The sequence below is a fragment of the Drosophila miranda genome, assembly GCF_003369915.1.
Source record: "Drosophila miranda strain MSH22 chromosome Y unlocalized genomic scaffold, D.miranda_PacBio2.1 Contig_Y1_pilon, whole genome shotgun sequence".
Classification (NCBI taxonomy): Eukaryota; Metazoa; Arthropoda; class Insecta; order Diptera; family Drosophilidae; genus Drosophila; species Drosophila miranda.
Genome location: NW_022881603.1, coordinates 29,418,853 through 29,435,222, shown reverse-complemented (window position 1 = coordinate 29,435,222; position 16,370 = coordinate 29,418,853). Strand labels below are relative to the sequence as shown.

At 46.8% G+C, this 16,370-nt stretch overlaps 1 protein-coding gene across 1 annotated transcript in view; it reads right to left on the bottom strand.

The window, feature by feature from the left end:
• The window catches only part of LOC117189749 (SH3 and multiple ankyrin repeat domains protein 1-like), a 188,055-nt gene that overhangs the window by 86,784 nt on the left and 84,901 nt on the right, over positions 1-16,370 (bottom strand). The window contains 1 exon segment of the mRNA XM_033394826.1: positions 7,199-7,273. The gene's annotated coding sequence lies outside the window, so the exon portion shown is untranslated.

The window sequence follows — 16,370 nt, the reverse complement described above, 5'->3', positions numbered from 1 at the left end:
CCGCTCACCTACCTTTGCGACTCTACTACGCGTTATCGCAGATCCATCAGCAAAAATGCCCACTGTTGAGAATAAATCTCGCAAGAAGTTTAAGCGGGTGAGTTCGCTGAGTTTGACCCATCCACCCAGCTCCAACGGCTTAGTCACTACGCCCACATCTTCCCGTCCGGCCCCAGCTTATCGAGGTCCGACCACGTCCAGGGCTCACGCACCACATGCCTTCCAGGATTTGTTGCTCCCCTCGGGAGTCCCTCGCACGGCTCCTAGCACTATGGCCGCCAGTTCCGCACAGTCTAAGTTTGCCTTGGCTGCAAGCAGACTGACCCGCTTCGACCAGAAGCTCAGCGCCAGCGAGAACAACTCCGAAGCCTGTGGGCAAAGGTGGACGCGGAGTTTGCGGCCTGTTCGGTGACGGTGGCGGAAGAGGATCCAGAGGGTGTAGCTTATGTCCAAGAGATGGACGATGACTGCTACGCGGTCTACGCGCAATGCCTGGCCGAACTGAACGATCAGCTCGAGCCCCCGACTGTCCCTCACACGCCGCAACTGGCCGTTCAAGTACCGACTTCCGGCGGTTGCCGCCTCCCTCCATGTGACACTGAAGTGTTCAGTGGGGACTACCAGCAGTGGCCCACGTTCCGAGAGCTGTTCACCGCCATCTACATAGAAAACCCAAGGTTGGCTCCAGTGGAAAAACTGTTCCACCTCAACAAAAAGACCAGCGGTGGCGCTCACGACATAGTGGCACAGGCTCCACTTACGAACGAGGGTTTCGCGTCCGCATGGAACGCCCTCCGTGAGCGTTTCCAAAACAAGAGGCTGATACTCAAGGCCCAGCTGAAGATCCTTTTCAGTCTGCCCCAAATCCGTAGCGATTCAGCAGCAGCGCTAAAAGAGCTCCAGAGGGCCGTCCACAAGTGCCTCACGACACTCACCCATTCCGAGGTCTCCACAGACAGCGTTTTCGCTGACGGAGTTTTAGTGTACCTCATTTCCGCTAAGCTGCCAAAGACGACCTTAGAGCTTTAGGAGCAATCCGTGACGCTCAAGTCCGAAATTCCCACCTGGCACGCCATGGACAAGTTCCTGGCGGAGCGGTACCTGTCTCTCAAAGTGACCGAGGACGACCATCCAGGCATGAAGAGTCAGGCCCACTCCAGGGCGAGCATACGCACTGCAGACAATTCGAGAAGCAATCCGTTTCGGTCTCAAGGAAGTCCTTATCCTAGGAGTGCCCACTCGTTCGAGACCACAGTGAATCAAACGAGGAGCACGTGTGATCTCTGCTCCAAAGAGTATCATCCAATCCGGTTATGCCCTTACTTCCTTCAAATTCCCGCTGGCGCTCGCTACGACTACATTAAGCAAAAGCAGCTTTGTTTGAACTGCTTTGCAAGGGGCCACCAGATACGAGCATGCCAAAGCGCCCACAATTGATAATTTGTGGAGACCGGCACCATACGCTTCTGCACCGTAGCAATCCAGCCAACTCCAGCGAGGCGATTTCCACAACGGCACAAAATTCCTCAGGGTGGCCCGAGCTACATCTACGAGTACCAAGCGTACAAAATCCAAGTTCGTCCGAAGCCCAGCCAAACGTTCAGTCATATTTCGCCTCCGGCACGAGTGCTGTCCTCCTAGGCACGGCCATCGTTAATATTTGCCACCTGGGAAAAACTTTCCACGCCCGCGCTCTGATCGACTCTGGCTCAGAGGCGACGTTCATTACAGAACGTCTTGTGTACATGATCAAATTGCCATTCCAACGTATCCAGGCACAGCTCTCCGGCCTAAATAATGCCGTATCCGCTCAGTCAAAGAAGCTCTGCAGTTTTTCCATCCGTTCTCCGACTAAGCCGGGCTTACAACTAAATGCCACAGCCTAAATTATTCCGGAATTGGCCGCGAATATTCCATCGCATCCGATCTCGCAAGGGTGGATGTTCAGGCCAGCCGTAAACAATTTCCGCGCACTGTGCCAACTCCGTGCGCCCCGGTCCCAACTCGCTCTCGCGCGCTCGGAGGGGCGCTCGGATCCACAATCCACGATCCACACGGCGCTCACGGCAGCACCATAAGGCATAGAGTTAAGCAGTTACGATTTCACCCCCGCTTCAGACGGCCGATCTACCGCGCGACCGTCCAACCAAATACACTTACATAATTATATATATACCACGAAACATAACGGGTTTCATTTCTTATGACGGCTACATCAATTGCGTTGTGGGAGAGTGGAGCTTCGATCCGCCCCACTACAATCAACATCTTTTGGCTAATTTATTTTGCCATTTTCTGTTTATTCCAAGGGTAGAAGGAGAACCAGCAGCAGCAGCAGCAGAGGAGAAGGATCAGGAGGAGCTCACGAACGGAACGTAGCGAATGGAAAGCAAAATAAAAGAAGAGAAAACTTTAACCCCGACACTTGTTTTCCAGTCACGTTCATTTTCAATCAAGTGGCATCATTATGCTCCTCAAACAAACTCAAGATGGAATAAAAATCCGAACGAGAGAAGCCTCCAGGGAGAAGGAGGAGCAGAAGGAGGAGCAGCAGGAGGAGACCACCACCAGCAGCTCAGAAATGGGTAATACAATACGAAAAATTAACTCTGACCCCAGAGCCAGGGGCCACTCCGGGCCCTTAACTCTTTTCTGTGGCCACCAGCAATCAGTCCTTTGTCGGAGAGCGAACAGAACCACCACACAGACCACCGGCAGCAAAAACAGCAGCAAATCAACCGCCAAATCAACTGAAACTGAAAACCAACTAAAAACCACACAACTTATTCCTACAGCCAGTCCCCCAGCCATCCCAAGTCCCACATCCAACCTCCATTTAGAGAGGAAAACACAACACGGATGCTGCATCGAAAAGGAAAACACATGCATACACACATCTTTGAGAACTTGGAATTTATTCAAAGGGGAATGGTGTGATAGTTCTGTTTATTTGGATTGTGTGTGTTTTTGGGCAACATTTCGGAGCGTCAGAAAAGGATAACAAGAAAAGTTGTTGCCAAAGAATGTACCAAATGTAGTCAACATAGAATTAAGGCTGAAAGATGCGGACTAGACTGACGAAAGTATTCGCCCATTTAAAAGGTACAACTTTATGTGGGATAACTTTGTTGAAAGCAGCTTCATCCTTAACTCGAATCTATTTATTTGTAATCGGGGCAACGACCCCACTTTTATAATTAAAAATCGACAGGAGGTTATTGACATCACCCTAGTGTCTTCCAACCTGTTAGACATAGTCAAGAGTTGGCAAGTCCTTGATGACCACTCTTTCTCTGACCACAGATACATCGAGACCACACTATCCCTCGAGTTTCCGAAACCTAAGGACTATATTAATCCCAGGAAAGCCAACTGGGAAAAATATAGCTCAGCCCTGGAGGCCTTACTCCCCTCCAAAACACCATCATGCCCTGACACAAAAGACGACCTAGATCGCCTAGTGAACAGGTTCACAGAGGCATGCAACAAAGCCTTCGCGGCAGCGTGCCCCTCTAGCAAACCTAGCGGGAAAAAAAAACCCCCCTGGTGGTCAAAACAATTGGCAAAACCGACCATGAAACCTGTGTGTTAGAGAGAGACAGAGCGAGAAAGAATGAAATTGTTTTCTTGATTCTGGCTATAATAATTATACGATCTGGTTGAGATCTTACATTCTAAAACAAATAGTCATCCTCTACGATTCTGCGTTTTTGGTTTTATCGTATCTTTAAAAATGTGGATGCCACAGATTTTCCTCCTTTGTGGGGGCGGAAGTGGGCGGGGCGAAGTTTTGAAATATTTTTGTAGCAGTGACATATCCCAGAAGTCTGGATCCAAAACATCGTTGCTCTAGCTTTTATAGTCTTTGAGCACTAGGCGCTGAAGGGGACGCACAGACGGACGGACGGACAGACGGACAGACAGACAGGGCTCAATCGACTCGGCTATTGATGCTGATCAAGAATATATATACTTTATGGGGTCGGAAACGATTCCTTCTGGATGTTACACACATCCACTTTTACCACAAATCTAATATACCCCAATACTCATTTTGAGTATCGGGTATAATAAAAAGGAAACAAGGAAAGCAAAAAGGGCCTCTTGGCAAAAATTTTGCTCGGAAATTGAGGAAACGTCAGAGGCCGCAAGGCTTCGCAGGATTCTCTCAAAAACTAACCCCTCGGTAGGGTATCTTAAAAGGAATGACGGCACGTGGACTAACTCCAGTGAGGAGTCCCTGCACATTCTACTAGACACACATTTTCCAGGGTGCAACCATCGAGACGGCACATCTTCCAGGAGAGGGACCGGTAACCTCGATGGATCACATCCTCACAACCCGTTCAAATCGCCAGGCCCAGACCAGGTAATCCCGGCCCAACTTCAGAAGGCCGGGGATACGGCCATCAACTGGCTACAAGGTATCTTCAGGAAGATACTGGCTGTGGGTACAATCCCGCGAACATGGCTTAAGGCAAAGATAGTCTTCATTCCCAAAGCTGGGAAAGCCTCGCACTCAGCTGCAAAAGACTTTAGACCAATCAGCCTATCGTCCTTCCTCCTCAAAACCTTTGAGAGACTCGTCGGGCTGCAACTGAGGACAACTATACACCCTCAGTTGCTGTCAGGCGCACAGCATGCCTACCGGAAAGGAAAATCCACGGAAACGGCTCTTCATGAAGTGATCTCAGCGGTAGAGAAATCTCTGCATCACAAAGAGTACTCACTCATAGCCTTTCTCGATATTGAGGGAGCTTTCAACAACGTTGTACCGGGCGCCATTACAGAAGCCCTGACTGACCTGGGGGTGGACCGTCACTTGGTGATGCTCATTGATCAATTGCTCACATGCAGGACGGTGACATCATCGATGGGATCGTCCGCCCAGTCAAGGTATGTCAACAGAGGCACCCCGCAAGGTGGTGTCCTGTCTCCTCTTCTGTGGAACATAGCAGTCAACAAGATTCTATGTGACCTAGAAGGGGGGGGGCTGCAAAGTCGTGGCCTATGCGGACGACGTTGCGATTATTTTCTCGGGGAAATACCCCCAAACACTGTGCGACTTAATGTCCACAAAGCTAGCGCAACTGTCGGATTGGACAGAATCACGCGGTCTGGGAGTAAATCCCTCAAAAACGGAACTCGTACTATTCACAAATAAATACAAGGTCCCGCCCCTCAACCCTCCAATACTACAAGGACAGTGCCAGTTACTTAGGGTTGGTAATTGACAAGAAGCTTCGCTGGAACCTGAATGTCAAAGACAGAGTGAAGAAGGCTCTCAAATCGCTAAGCGCGATTTCCTCGAACTCGGCCACCGTGGCAGACTGCCGCAAATCTCTGCACGAGATGGCTCAGCAATTTGCTATTAGCCTGATTTGGGTCCCGGGCCACCGGGACATCGAGGGCAACTGTATAGCGGACGAGCTGGCCAGATCTGGCACTACAATCCCCCTTCTCCAAGACAAGGAGGATATCTGTATGCCAATGGCCACCTGTAAGCTCATTATAAGGGAGCAATACAAGCGACTAAAAAACGATATGTGGCAAAAAGTGCCACGATGTCGCACAACTGGGCAAACATGGCCGACCATGGACATGAGGCGCACCTCCGAGCTCCTCAAGTTAAGCAGGAAAAGGTGCAGCGTAGTCACACGTTCCCTCACGGGACACTGGCTAATAGGCACCCACGCTAATAGGCTGGGCGCCCCACATAACGATTTTTGTGGGACAGTGGAACATCTGTTCTGCTCCTGCCCAGCTCTCAGCAGAAGAATGCTACAGCACCTGGGCTCAGCCTTTCTACACGACATCTCAGAGATGTCCAAACTATGTCCCAGGAGGATAGCGAACTTTGTGAGAGCATCTGGATGGGATAATTGCTGACAGGAAGTCTCACAACGCAGGAAGGAAATGATCCTATGCGGTATCAGAACGGGCCGAAACCGGTCTAAGTGTGACGGGTTCCGAGCGAGCCCGGCAGCCGCCTCAACCTAACCTAACCTAACCTTGTTGAAAGCAGAATTGAATGAAGCCCAAAGTCCACTTGCTAGTATGAAAGGTGGACAGGGAGGCGCCGCACACGTGCCTCGACATCGTGATACACGCCTTTACACAGGAACACGACAGGAGTCCCAATGGAAGAGGTGCCAAGATCGGTTTTACAGTTCAATTGGAATGGTGTGACTTGTTGGTGTAATCCGTGGATGATTTATAGTACATTCGAACTTCCATACAGTGAATCTCGAGGGGAATTCGTTGTACGGAAAATTCGTAGAAAACTTCGTTGCATGGAAGTGCGATTGTACATACAATATGCATAATATTTGTATGGCAAACGAATTCGAGCTCGAAAATCAATTGATAATCGTGCGGTTAATCAGAGATCTATTAATTATTAATTAATACTAAAAAAAATGGTGGGATTTGTGCAATCAGCTAAAATTAAATGAAACGAAATTGAAATCGGGCCGAAAAAAAGCACAGCAGAACAAAAACATGACCATAAAAAAGCCACAGTCCGGCGAGATTATAAAATAAAGGGTAAACATTAATAAATGTTGACTCGACCCATAAGTAAATTAAATAAACAAAAACAAATAGCAGGAGCCCCGTTCGAAAGTCCCGTCTTTGCAGAGAGAGAGCGTCTCACCCGAATGAAGCGCATTGTTGCTGAGCGAGAGAGAAAGCGAGCAATAGAATGAAGTGCTGCCCTCTCGCTGCCCTCTCATTTTGTCTTTGTTTTGTAGATATCTCACTCTAACGCGCATTAAAGGAGGCCGCTCTCACGGACTGCGTCACATGGATCGAAAGAGAGCATGAAAGGCATAAGCAGACATGTAAGAACAGGAGCGTACCCAGCAAACCAACAAACGTGCCTTTTGCGAGAGTCCCGCAAAATGCTCGCAAACGAGCTCGCAAGCGAGCCAAAAATTAGCTCTACTTCTTGTATCGCAAAACACTCGCAAACGATATCGCATAAGGCTCGAAAACGACTCCTTTGCGAGCTATCATAAATGATACTTTCACTGCCACAAACTGAACGATACAGGTATCATATTTCTATCATTTGTCCGAGTGCGAGCGTTTTATCAGGTTAAGTCTCGCATTTGACTCGTATGCGATATCATTTGTGAGCGTTTGGTTTGCTGGGTATATATGTATGTACATATTTATATACAGATTTGACACTCACCACTCCGCTCTCTCGCCGACGGAAGACTTGTTCAGGCAGGCGTTCGATCAAGTGCAGCTCTGGATAAGTGGACAACTGCAAGAGAAAGAAGGAAAGGAAAGGTATCAGTAAGCATTCTCTCACTCCCTCTCTCTTCTCAGGATTAATTTAAATTTAACGTGTAAATATGATTTTTGTCAATTTCCTTACTAAATTCAATTTACGTGCAGCAGCAGCAGCCTGGGATAGTTTCATATTTTACGAGAATGTCAGACTCCTCCGGAGAAGGACTCCTTCATCGTCATCTGGTGGCTGCTGCCTGTGGCTGCTGGGCCATCAATCATACGCCATGTGAGCAGGCAGCTGCCAGCACACACACGGAGCAAATGACAATCAAATCAATGATTGAGTGGAGTGCAGGGAGAGTGCAAGGAGAGTGCAAGTCCGAGTACGAGTGAGGGACAAAGTGTTATGTTGTGGGTGCAGTGCCACCATACGATCCATACACATCCACAGCTCGGCTCCAACGCCCACAATTTGAGCATACAAATTGCATTTTCCAATTGGCAGCCATCGCAGCGCCTGGGAATTTTAAAAGCACTGGCACTGGTGTTTTGAATTGATTCATGGCTGATGCCAGAGCGAATCTACTCAAAGCATTCATTAGGATTTCTTGGCAGGAAAGGCAGTAAATGAGATCAGACGTGGATTCGTTAGCATGAATTCTGAATAAGTTTCGAATAGCTGCCCCACTCGTTTTTTTGGCAGAAGAAAACCACTTTATTGAGAGATTTTTGTCTGTAGTTTCGGTGTCCTGTCCCACTAATAACTCAATTTTGGTCTTAAACCAAACGCCATTTAAACCTATTGACACATTTCGTTTGGCCAGAACGTTGGCGAGAGGCAGATGGATAGCAATTAGGCCTGATGACGTACCCAAAAATGATCCGAAACTATTTTGTAAGTTTTGCCTTTCATGGTGTCTCGACGCGACGCGAGTCGACTTGGCCGTAAGCCAAAGCCCAAAGCCTAAAGCCAGTTGGCGGCTGCCATAACTGGCCAGCAAACAGCAAATGATTTTTAATAACTTTGACACTCATTAAACTCAAATTACATGCATTTGATTACGCAGCTCTCTGTGCATTTAGAGGTCTCTGAATCTTAAGCCGCTTAGGTTTCATCATCATCATCATCAGCATCAGCAGAGGAACATATGGGGCCTCTCCCAGCCTGCTGCCTCCCCTATGATGGGCAATTAGAGGGGACATCAGTGGAGGAGCTGAGGCAGAAGCATGCCTCTCAATCAAAGTAGGAGCTACATAAATACAGTTTGCATAAGAAAGAGGAATAGCTTTGAGAAATGCTCCTTCTCTGGATTCCCTTGGGGGCCCCTTCTACTCGTAAAACGAGCTTCCACGAAAACAGTAAAAACCCCCTTTTAATTTGTGTTTAATTAAAGGAAAGCTCATTGAACTGTTTCCACAAAGAATTCAATCTTTTCGATCGCTACACAGTAAAAAAAAAACACACAAAAACTCATTAAATCGAAAGTAAAATTCAATCACAGCGGTTCCCATGAGGCGTGGCTGGTGCGAGGTTTGATAGATTAAGAGGCCCCCAAATTAATTACTCACTTTGACAGACAGACAGACAGACAGGTGATTCCTGTCCAGAACCAGCCGACCAGCCCGAGACCTGGGGCCCTTTGGCTCAAGCTAGCCCTGAACTTGACATTCGTGAACTGTCCCTAGCTCCCATGTTTAGGCTGTGTCTCTGTGTCGCTGTGACCATGTGCTAAATTCTTTTTAATTACCTTCTCGCCATCGCATCGCGGATGGCCGAGAGCCTCAGCCAAAGTCTCGCCCTGGCCGGCAATCGTAAAAAGGTGGTCGCTTTGTGCGACTTTTGCCAACTTGGAGGAACGTGCTCGCAGAGTGTTCAGTGTTCACTAAACTCTCGATTGGATTGCCAGCTGGATCCAAGAAATGGCACGAACCTCCCGAGTACCTTCATAGAAAGTGGCTTCAAAGGCAGAAGCACTTGGTAGCAGCTTCCATGAGCGCTAATGGATATGCGGGAACAGCTTCGTTTTTCCACTTGGTCCTCACAAAATCATTGCTCAGGCCAAACCCCAGACGTTCTTCGACTATTCCACTGGAATACTTCAATTTTTCCGAGTTTTCATTGGAACTGTGGTTCCAATTCCTGATTCCCAACAATATCTTTACGTTTAGATACACCTTGGACCTATTTAACACCTGTCTATCCTAGAGGGATTGCCATAAGCGAAAGGCCAGTCACTCGAAATTTCGGCAGCAATTTCAGTTCCCACAGAAAATTATAAACAAATATCGTTGACGATGACATGCAAAGTGCAGCTTGGAGGTGGGGGTGCCACTGCCACATGTGGCACGACAAAGGCAAGAGGCAAGAGGTAAGGAAGAACGAGAGGAGACGTGAGACGAGAGACGGAAAGGGATTGATTCTCTATGTCCATTTTGCTCGCGTCACGTGGGAAAATTTTCAAGTTCAAAGCAATTTTCCTCAAAAGAAAACGAAAACTGTAAAAATCAACAGCAAAACAAGGAACAGTGAAAAATACAATGAAGCATGCACTCACGTGAGACCCGATAATAATCGGATTTGGGGGGGCAATCGTGAGGCGACGGCGACCTAGGAAAGAGGAACACAACAAAATAATACCAAGAAAATACTAAACACAAGCAAAGAAGAAACAAATACAAGAAAAAGCCCTCGCCCCCCCCCCCCCCCCCTTAACTCCCTTAAATCCTTCGCAATTTGCTCAATGACAAAACCATTAATAATCAATTTTAAACAAATTGCATTCACCGAGAGACGCAAAAGCCACTTGAACCACACTCCACACTCCTCGTGCTGCTGCCGTTGCTGCTGCAGTTGCACCCACTGTGTGTGCCCCTCTCTCTCTCTCTGTATCTGAGAAAGCCATTTACTTGGCCAGGCCATAATTTTAAAATTAAAAACTTTTGCTCTGCGGCTTTCAGTGGTTAGAGTGGGTTTCAGTGGGTGACTCGCTTTGAATACTCGTACACCCCGAAGCCAGCACTCTTGATTGACATATAAATAATAGAGTGGCACTGATTTTATTTGCCACAACTTTATGGCCTTATGTGGTATCGCCTCACACGTGCACCTCGACTAGTACACCCCTCAGGCGCTGCTTAAAGCTAGAGTTTGCTACCAACCGAGGGGCTCTGCTGTATGACGCGTGGCTTGTGTACTGCTCCTCTCCCAGGAATAGTTTCTTAAGAAAAAGAAGATGGAAACACCTCCCTCTCTGCGCCATTAGCACCCTCAATGTTCTCCAGCTCCACTGGCTCCTCTAGCTGGGTGTTTTTTCCCTCTTCTCTCCTTATCGCCACTTGAATTGCCTCCTGCCGGAGCTGTATTCAGCTCGTGCCACTCCTGCGGCACTTTCAGCTCTTTAAAGACCCTCCAGGTCACCCAGCCCTCCGCCCAGAGCTACTTTTGCCAGCTCTTCCCAGAGCCCTCCATCTGGTATGCATTTTTAAACAATCGCTAACCCAAATAAAGTTTCTTGCTTTCTCGTGTATATTTACGAGCTCTCCCAGGAGCGGGAGCAAACAAAAAGCAGTGCACACACAAATAGGCCTTATGGCCAAAAGGAAAGTGCCAGCAGCAGGATGAGGAACCCAACGGAGGAGGCAGCACTTGTTAGGAGGCTTTTTGGGGCCGGGAGAGACTCATTAATTACCACTTCTATAACCATGTAGTATTGTTAATATCTGTGGTATCTTTCTCTGGCACTCCGGTTGCTGCCACTGTTCTTGTCGCCGTCTGATTGAATGTTGTCTTACGAGGAGCATTCCTCAGTGGCTTCTAAATAATAACAAGAACTTCTGTCGGAGAAATGTTAAACACAGCTGAAAGACATTTGATTACGCGATGGGCAAAAGCAGGTCGAAGAAGGAGTACTCCTTTCCAGAGAATTGTTTCAAAAAGATGATTCGTACGGACTAAGACCCTGGAAATGTCATTCGAATTCTATGAATTCTACCCATTAAAAGAGTAGTCTTTTTCCGATTCTTCATGGATTTTCCAAAGAGCATTCCATCGTCGTTGGGTATCTGCCTTGGCAGCGCTCTTCTTCCATTCAATTCTGTTGTTCTAGTTTGTATCTTGCCACTTGTGCCAACGAGTATCTTGTATCTTGTGCACACAACTTTGGCAGGGGGGGGGGGGGGGGGGGGGCTGTGAGACAGAGATACACACGCGAGAGATAGCAGCAATTTCCATTGGCAATTGTGTGGCATCTGTGCCGCCGCTGCTTTCAGCCATGTGAAACTTGGCCATTAATTTGAACGCCGTTTTGTGGCAGCAGCAGCAGTGCAGCATATGAGCGAATCCATGGCCCCCAGTCATTACATATTCTTCTCATATTTTGCATGCAGCGAGGCACCCCTTCTCCCCTTCTGGCCTTCTCGCGTTCTCTCCCGGACACGTTTCCTTTTGTCTTCCACAATTATGCATTATCTTGAATCGTTGACGCTGTCGTCTTGGCGTCTCGTCTTCTTTCTTGAGCTTTAGATTTTGCATTTAATTACTGCTCACATTTCTCAAATTTCTCCCTGTCTCTTGGTTCTCAGGCAGCACTCTCTCAGGTGTCGTCTGCGTCTGGAAGGCATCATTATCATTCTCATCTGCATCTGCATCGTGCAGCGGCAACATTATGCTAACATTATATTAACATTTCACTCTGCTGGAGATGCAGGCCCCAACTGCAGCGCCATGCACCCCCCTAACCTCCGGATTCCCTCTCTCTGTCTCTGAAGCTATGCTATCTCTAAGCTATCTCTCTCTCTGAAGCTATGGGAAAGTTCTCTCTCTTTCTCTCCATTCGTGTTTCACAGCAATTACAAGGGCTGCGACAGTGATTAATATTTATAAAATTAATTGAAATAAATTAAAATTTATGTTGATTTTCTTCGTCAATAAATTCATTTGAGAATTCGCCAAATGACCAGAGAACGTCAGGGGTCATGATATACGCAGGGAACCAGCTCCGATTTGGAACGTGATTCAGAAGTGACTGTGGCTCCCGTGATTCCGTGGGAACACTTTGGTTGGGAAAGTTGCGGCAAGGACCGCGGCCCTACATTTATACCCGATTGGTATGTGTGTTACCATCCCGCTCTCCTCCGCCAGATGTCGCACATTGCACGAGGAGGATTGTGTATGAGAAAGGGAGAGAGATAGAGAATGAGTGGCTACAATAATGATCTGATGCAGATTCGGCAATCTGTTAGATATTATCATTTACTACGATTCTGCGTGGCCACAAATTATCAACATTTGTGAAGGGGGAAGGGGGACGGTTATACAATATATTCCACCACTCTGGTGGTTGCTATACGCTACCGATATCTATCTATTGATAGATCAATCACACACAAAACAATAAGTGAAACTGCACTTTGCCCATAAGGAAATGCTTCGGAAACTGCACTCAAAGTCTGCCTGAATGATGGAGATCTCTCGTTCAATCGTTTCACTATGAAATGCCAGAAGAGACATCACTGGGGACATCTAGGTTAATTAATTTATGCACCCTCAACGGAGAGCATCAGGATCAGCATCCACTTGCAGCTGGCGCACATTTTTGAGGAGGCCAGGAGAGGAGGCGACTCAGTGATTGACTGCCGCCTGTTGCTTGGTTGCTTGTTGCCTGTTGGCCGTGCAGCACAGCATCTTATTATGCACTAGATGCTGTTGCTACTGTTCCTACGGCTGCTGCCAGAAGGAAAAACAAAGACATCGTCGGAGTCGGAGTCGGACGCGCTGCAGGTGCAATGGAAATTGGTGCAACATTGCGGTAAAAGGCAATAAAGTTGCAGGTCGCCATAGAGAATACATATAGCAGCAGCGAGCGATGCCTACATGCTACACATGCCACATGCCACATGCCCCCATGCCAATAGTCGCTACCCCTCCCCCCCTGGTACCATCATTCCTGGCTTCTCTTGCCTGCCTCCATTTATGCCTTAATTAATTTTGATTGCAGCTTACAACAGAGGCACACAGAGAAGCTGTTGCACAGCGGAAAGCAGCAACAGCAGAACCAGCCAAAGAAGAAAAGAACTACCAGCAAACGCTATTGGCCGGGCTAATTAATTGAATTTCATTGCAGAGATTGCCGGACCGCCCATCGGGCTGGCTGCCACACACTCGGCCATTATTAAAGCGGCCCTCGCCGTATGCAAAGTGGTCCAAAGAGGCGCTCTCTGTGCAGCTGATCGAATTATTAGCCTGTCCAGCAACTAGCGAACACACGATGCTGTAATCACGACTCCACTGCAGAGTGGCAGCGTCTGCAAGGCACTCCATCTGCCCCGTCGCTGGGCTGTTGGCAAGAAATCATTCATTTGGCCATTGGGCTTATTTATGGCCATCAAATGAAATTAAAATGGTGCCGCCGACAGTCCCGAAAACAGCGTTGACAACGCCTGACGACATCCAAAAGCCCAAAAAATCAAAAAAAAAAAAAAAAAAAAAAACAGGTTTATGCAGGAATAGCAGGTTTATGCTTTCGCTAACAGAACTGAAAGGATTTTATGTGAAAAAAACACTAGTATTCCACACTATTTCTAAAATCTTCAAATACAAAAACAGACACACATTTGTGCAGTAATCGAAACATTTTTCACCGGCTTAGACAATAATTAATTATGATTTTTCACCGTCAAGTGCGATTCTTAGACGCAAATACAGCCGACCGAGGGGCAGTGCTGCATGACGCGCGAAACGAGCAACCGAAGCGCTCGTCGTTATGACACAAATTTAGACGGAAATAAAATGGATAGATACAAATAAATAAAAACAAAAAAATAAAAATATTAAAAGATAAATTAAATACAAATAATATAAAAAAAATCATAAAAAAAATAAATAAAAAGGTAAAATGAATAAATAATTTAAGAATTTACCCCAGTCCAGGGAAAAGGCACATTTATTTCTAAAAAACAAACAAATTAGTAATAGAACGAGGGGGAACGTTGTGAGTTGCTGCGGACACCGCAACTCTACGGTTATACCCGATACTAAGTCAGTATGGCTCTCCTCCGGCAGACGCCGCTAATATTAAACGACACGACAAAGAGTGCGTGCGAGAGAGACAGAAAATCAGTCTGAGCGTGACGTCGGGCGCTGCGTAGCCACTGCAAATTGATTTGTTCCTATTGGCTATAAAAATGATCTGATCTGATCCAGATTCAGCAATCTGATAGATATGGTCATTATGGGGCGAAATTTTGAGATACACGTTTTATAGTAAGATCTAACAGGAGTGCGGATACCAAATTTGGTTACTCTAGCCTTAATAGTCTCTGAGATTTTTGAATATCCCCAGATTTTCGTCCTTTGTGGGGGCGGACGGGGGTGTGGCTAAATTTTGAAACAAACTTGTCTCGGTCCGATATATTAGGAGTGTGGATACCAAATTTGGTTGCTCTAGCTTTTGTAGTCTCTGAGATCTAGGCGCTAATGTTTTACTCTAAGCAAAGCCGCCTATGCTACGTGTGTGTTAGAGAGAGACAGGGCGAGAAAAAATGAAATTGTTTTCTTGATGCTGGCCATAATAATAATACGATCCAATTCAGATTCCGCAGTCTTAAAGATATGGTCATTCTCTACAACTCTACGTTTTTGGTTTTCTCATATCTTTAAAATTGTGGATGCCACAGATTTTCGTCCTTTGTGGGGGCGGAAGTGGGCGGGGCGAAGTTTTGAAATATTTTTGTAGCAGTGACATATCACAGAAGTCTGGATCCAAAACATCGTTGCTCTAGCTCTTATATCCTTTGAGCACTAGGCGCTGAAGGGGACGGACAGACGGACAGACGGACGGACGGACAGACAGACAGGGCTCAATCGACTCGGCTATTGATGCTGATCAAGAATATATATACTTTATGGGGTCGGAAACGATTCCTTCTGGACGTTACACACATCCACTTTTACCACAAATCTAATATACCCCAATACTCATTTTGAGTATCGGGTATAAAAAGTGAAGGTTAGACCTCTTAGGAATCAATATGACAGACAGAGCACCAACCATTATACCACACATACCGCACCGTTCTACCAGTGAAAAGTGCATCTTCAAGGTCGAAATTTCCAGAGGGGAACCTTCAAAAACCAAAATTGCGCACTATTAGCCGAGACACTACATTCTTCGGTCTCCATTTTCAACACAATATATCTCCTATTCAATGAAACTATCACAAGTCTGTTTCAGAGGGGAGTCCCAACCAATAGAAATACAAATAAAAGCATATCCTACACATATGTATATACTTCTGCTTGCCTTAGATTTAGTGAATGTGTATCTATAGCCCCGGGAATGGGGCAGGTCGCTTGGTTCGGCGTCAACAGCATACAAAATTTATGGTCAAATCAACACCAACAACGAACATCCATTTGGTTATTATTTAACAAGTTTTGGTGGGGGCGGGGAAGGCCACCTCTTCTTGTGCCTCTTGCGGCGACCCCATTCACTTGCGCATCTCGGGTTAAGTCTTGGACTTGCTTATAATTTAATTAGCTTTGCCTTTTGCCGGAGCTCCTATCGCACCGAAATCATCCTTACATAACGAATGAAATGGAATGGAAGGAAACCCAAAGGAAAGGGGAAGGGTTGCACACGGGTTCAGAGTGCAACCACAGCAGTTGTGGAGCAGCTCTAGGGTTAATTGTCTGCCAGAGTCAGTCACGAAGCCAAATTTGACTATTCATTATCAATTCAAAGAGATTTCTTGGACTGGGAACAATCAGAGCCTTTCTAACAGGAAATCCGCACGATCGGGGTCACCGTCTGAGCTACAGCCAGGGAGGCGGTGAGGTGACCCACTAAATTAATATGAATGACCACATTTCACGGCAACTATTTCGCACCTATGTCAAGAGACGTCAAATGTTTATGCAAATTTCATTTTAAATGCGCTGACTGCGGGACTCGCAGATACAAAGATACAGAGATACCAAAATGCAAAATAAACACACAAAAAATACAAACAAAAGCCAAAATAAAAGCTTAGCTGCAAAATGAAATCACTTCGAGCGTGTTTGTGTCGTGATTTCTTTGAGCCAAACACCGCTGCGGCTACCAGACCGACTAAAAGCACCACAGCTGGCG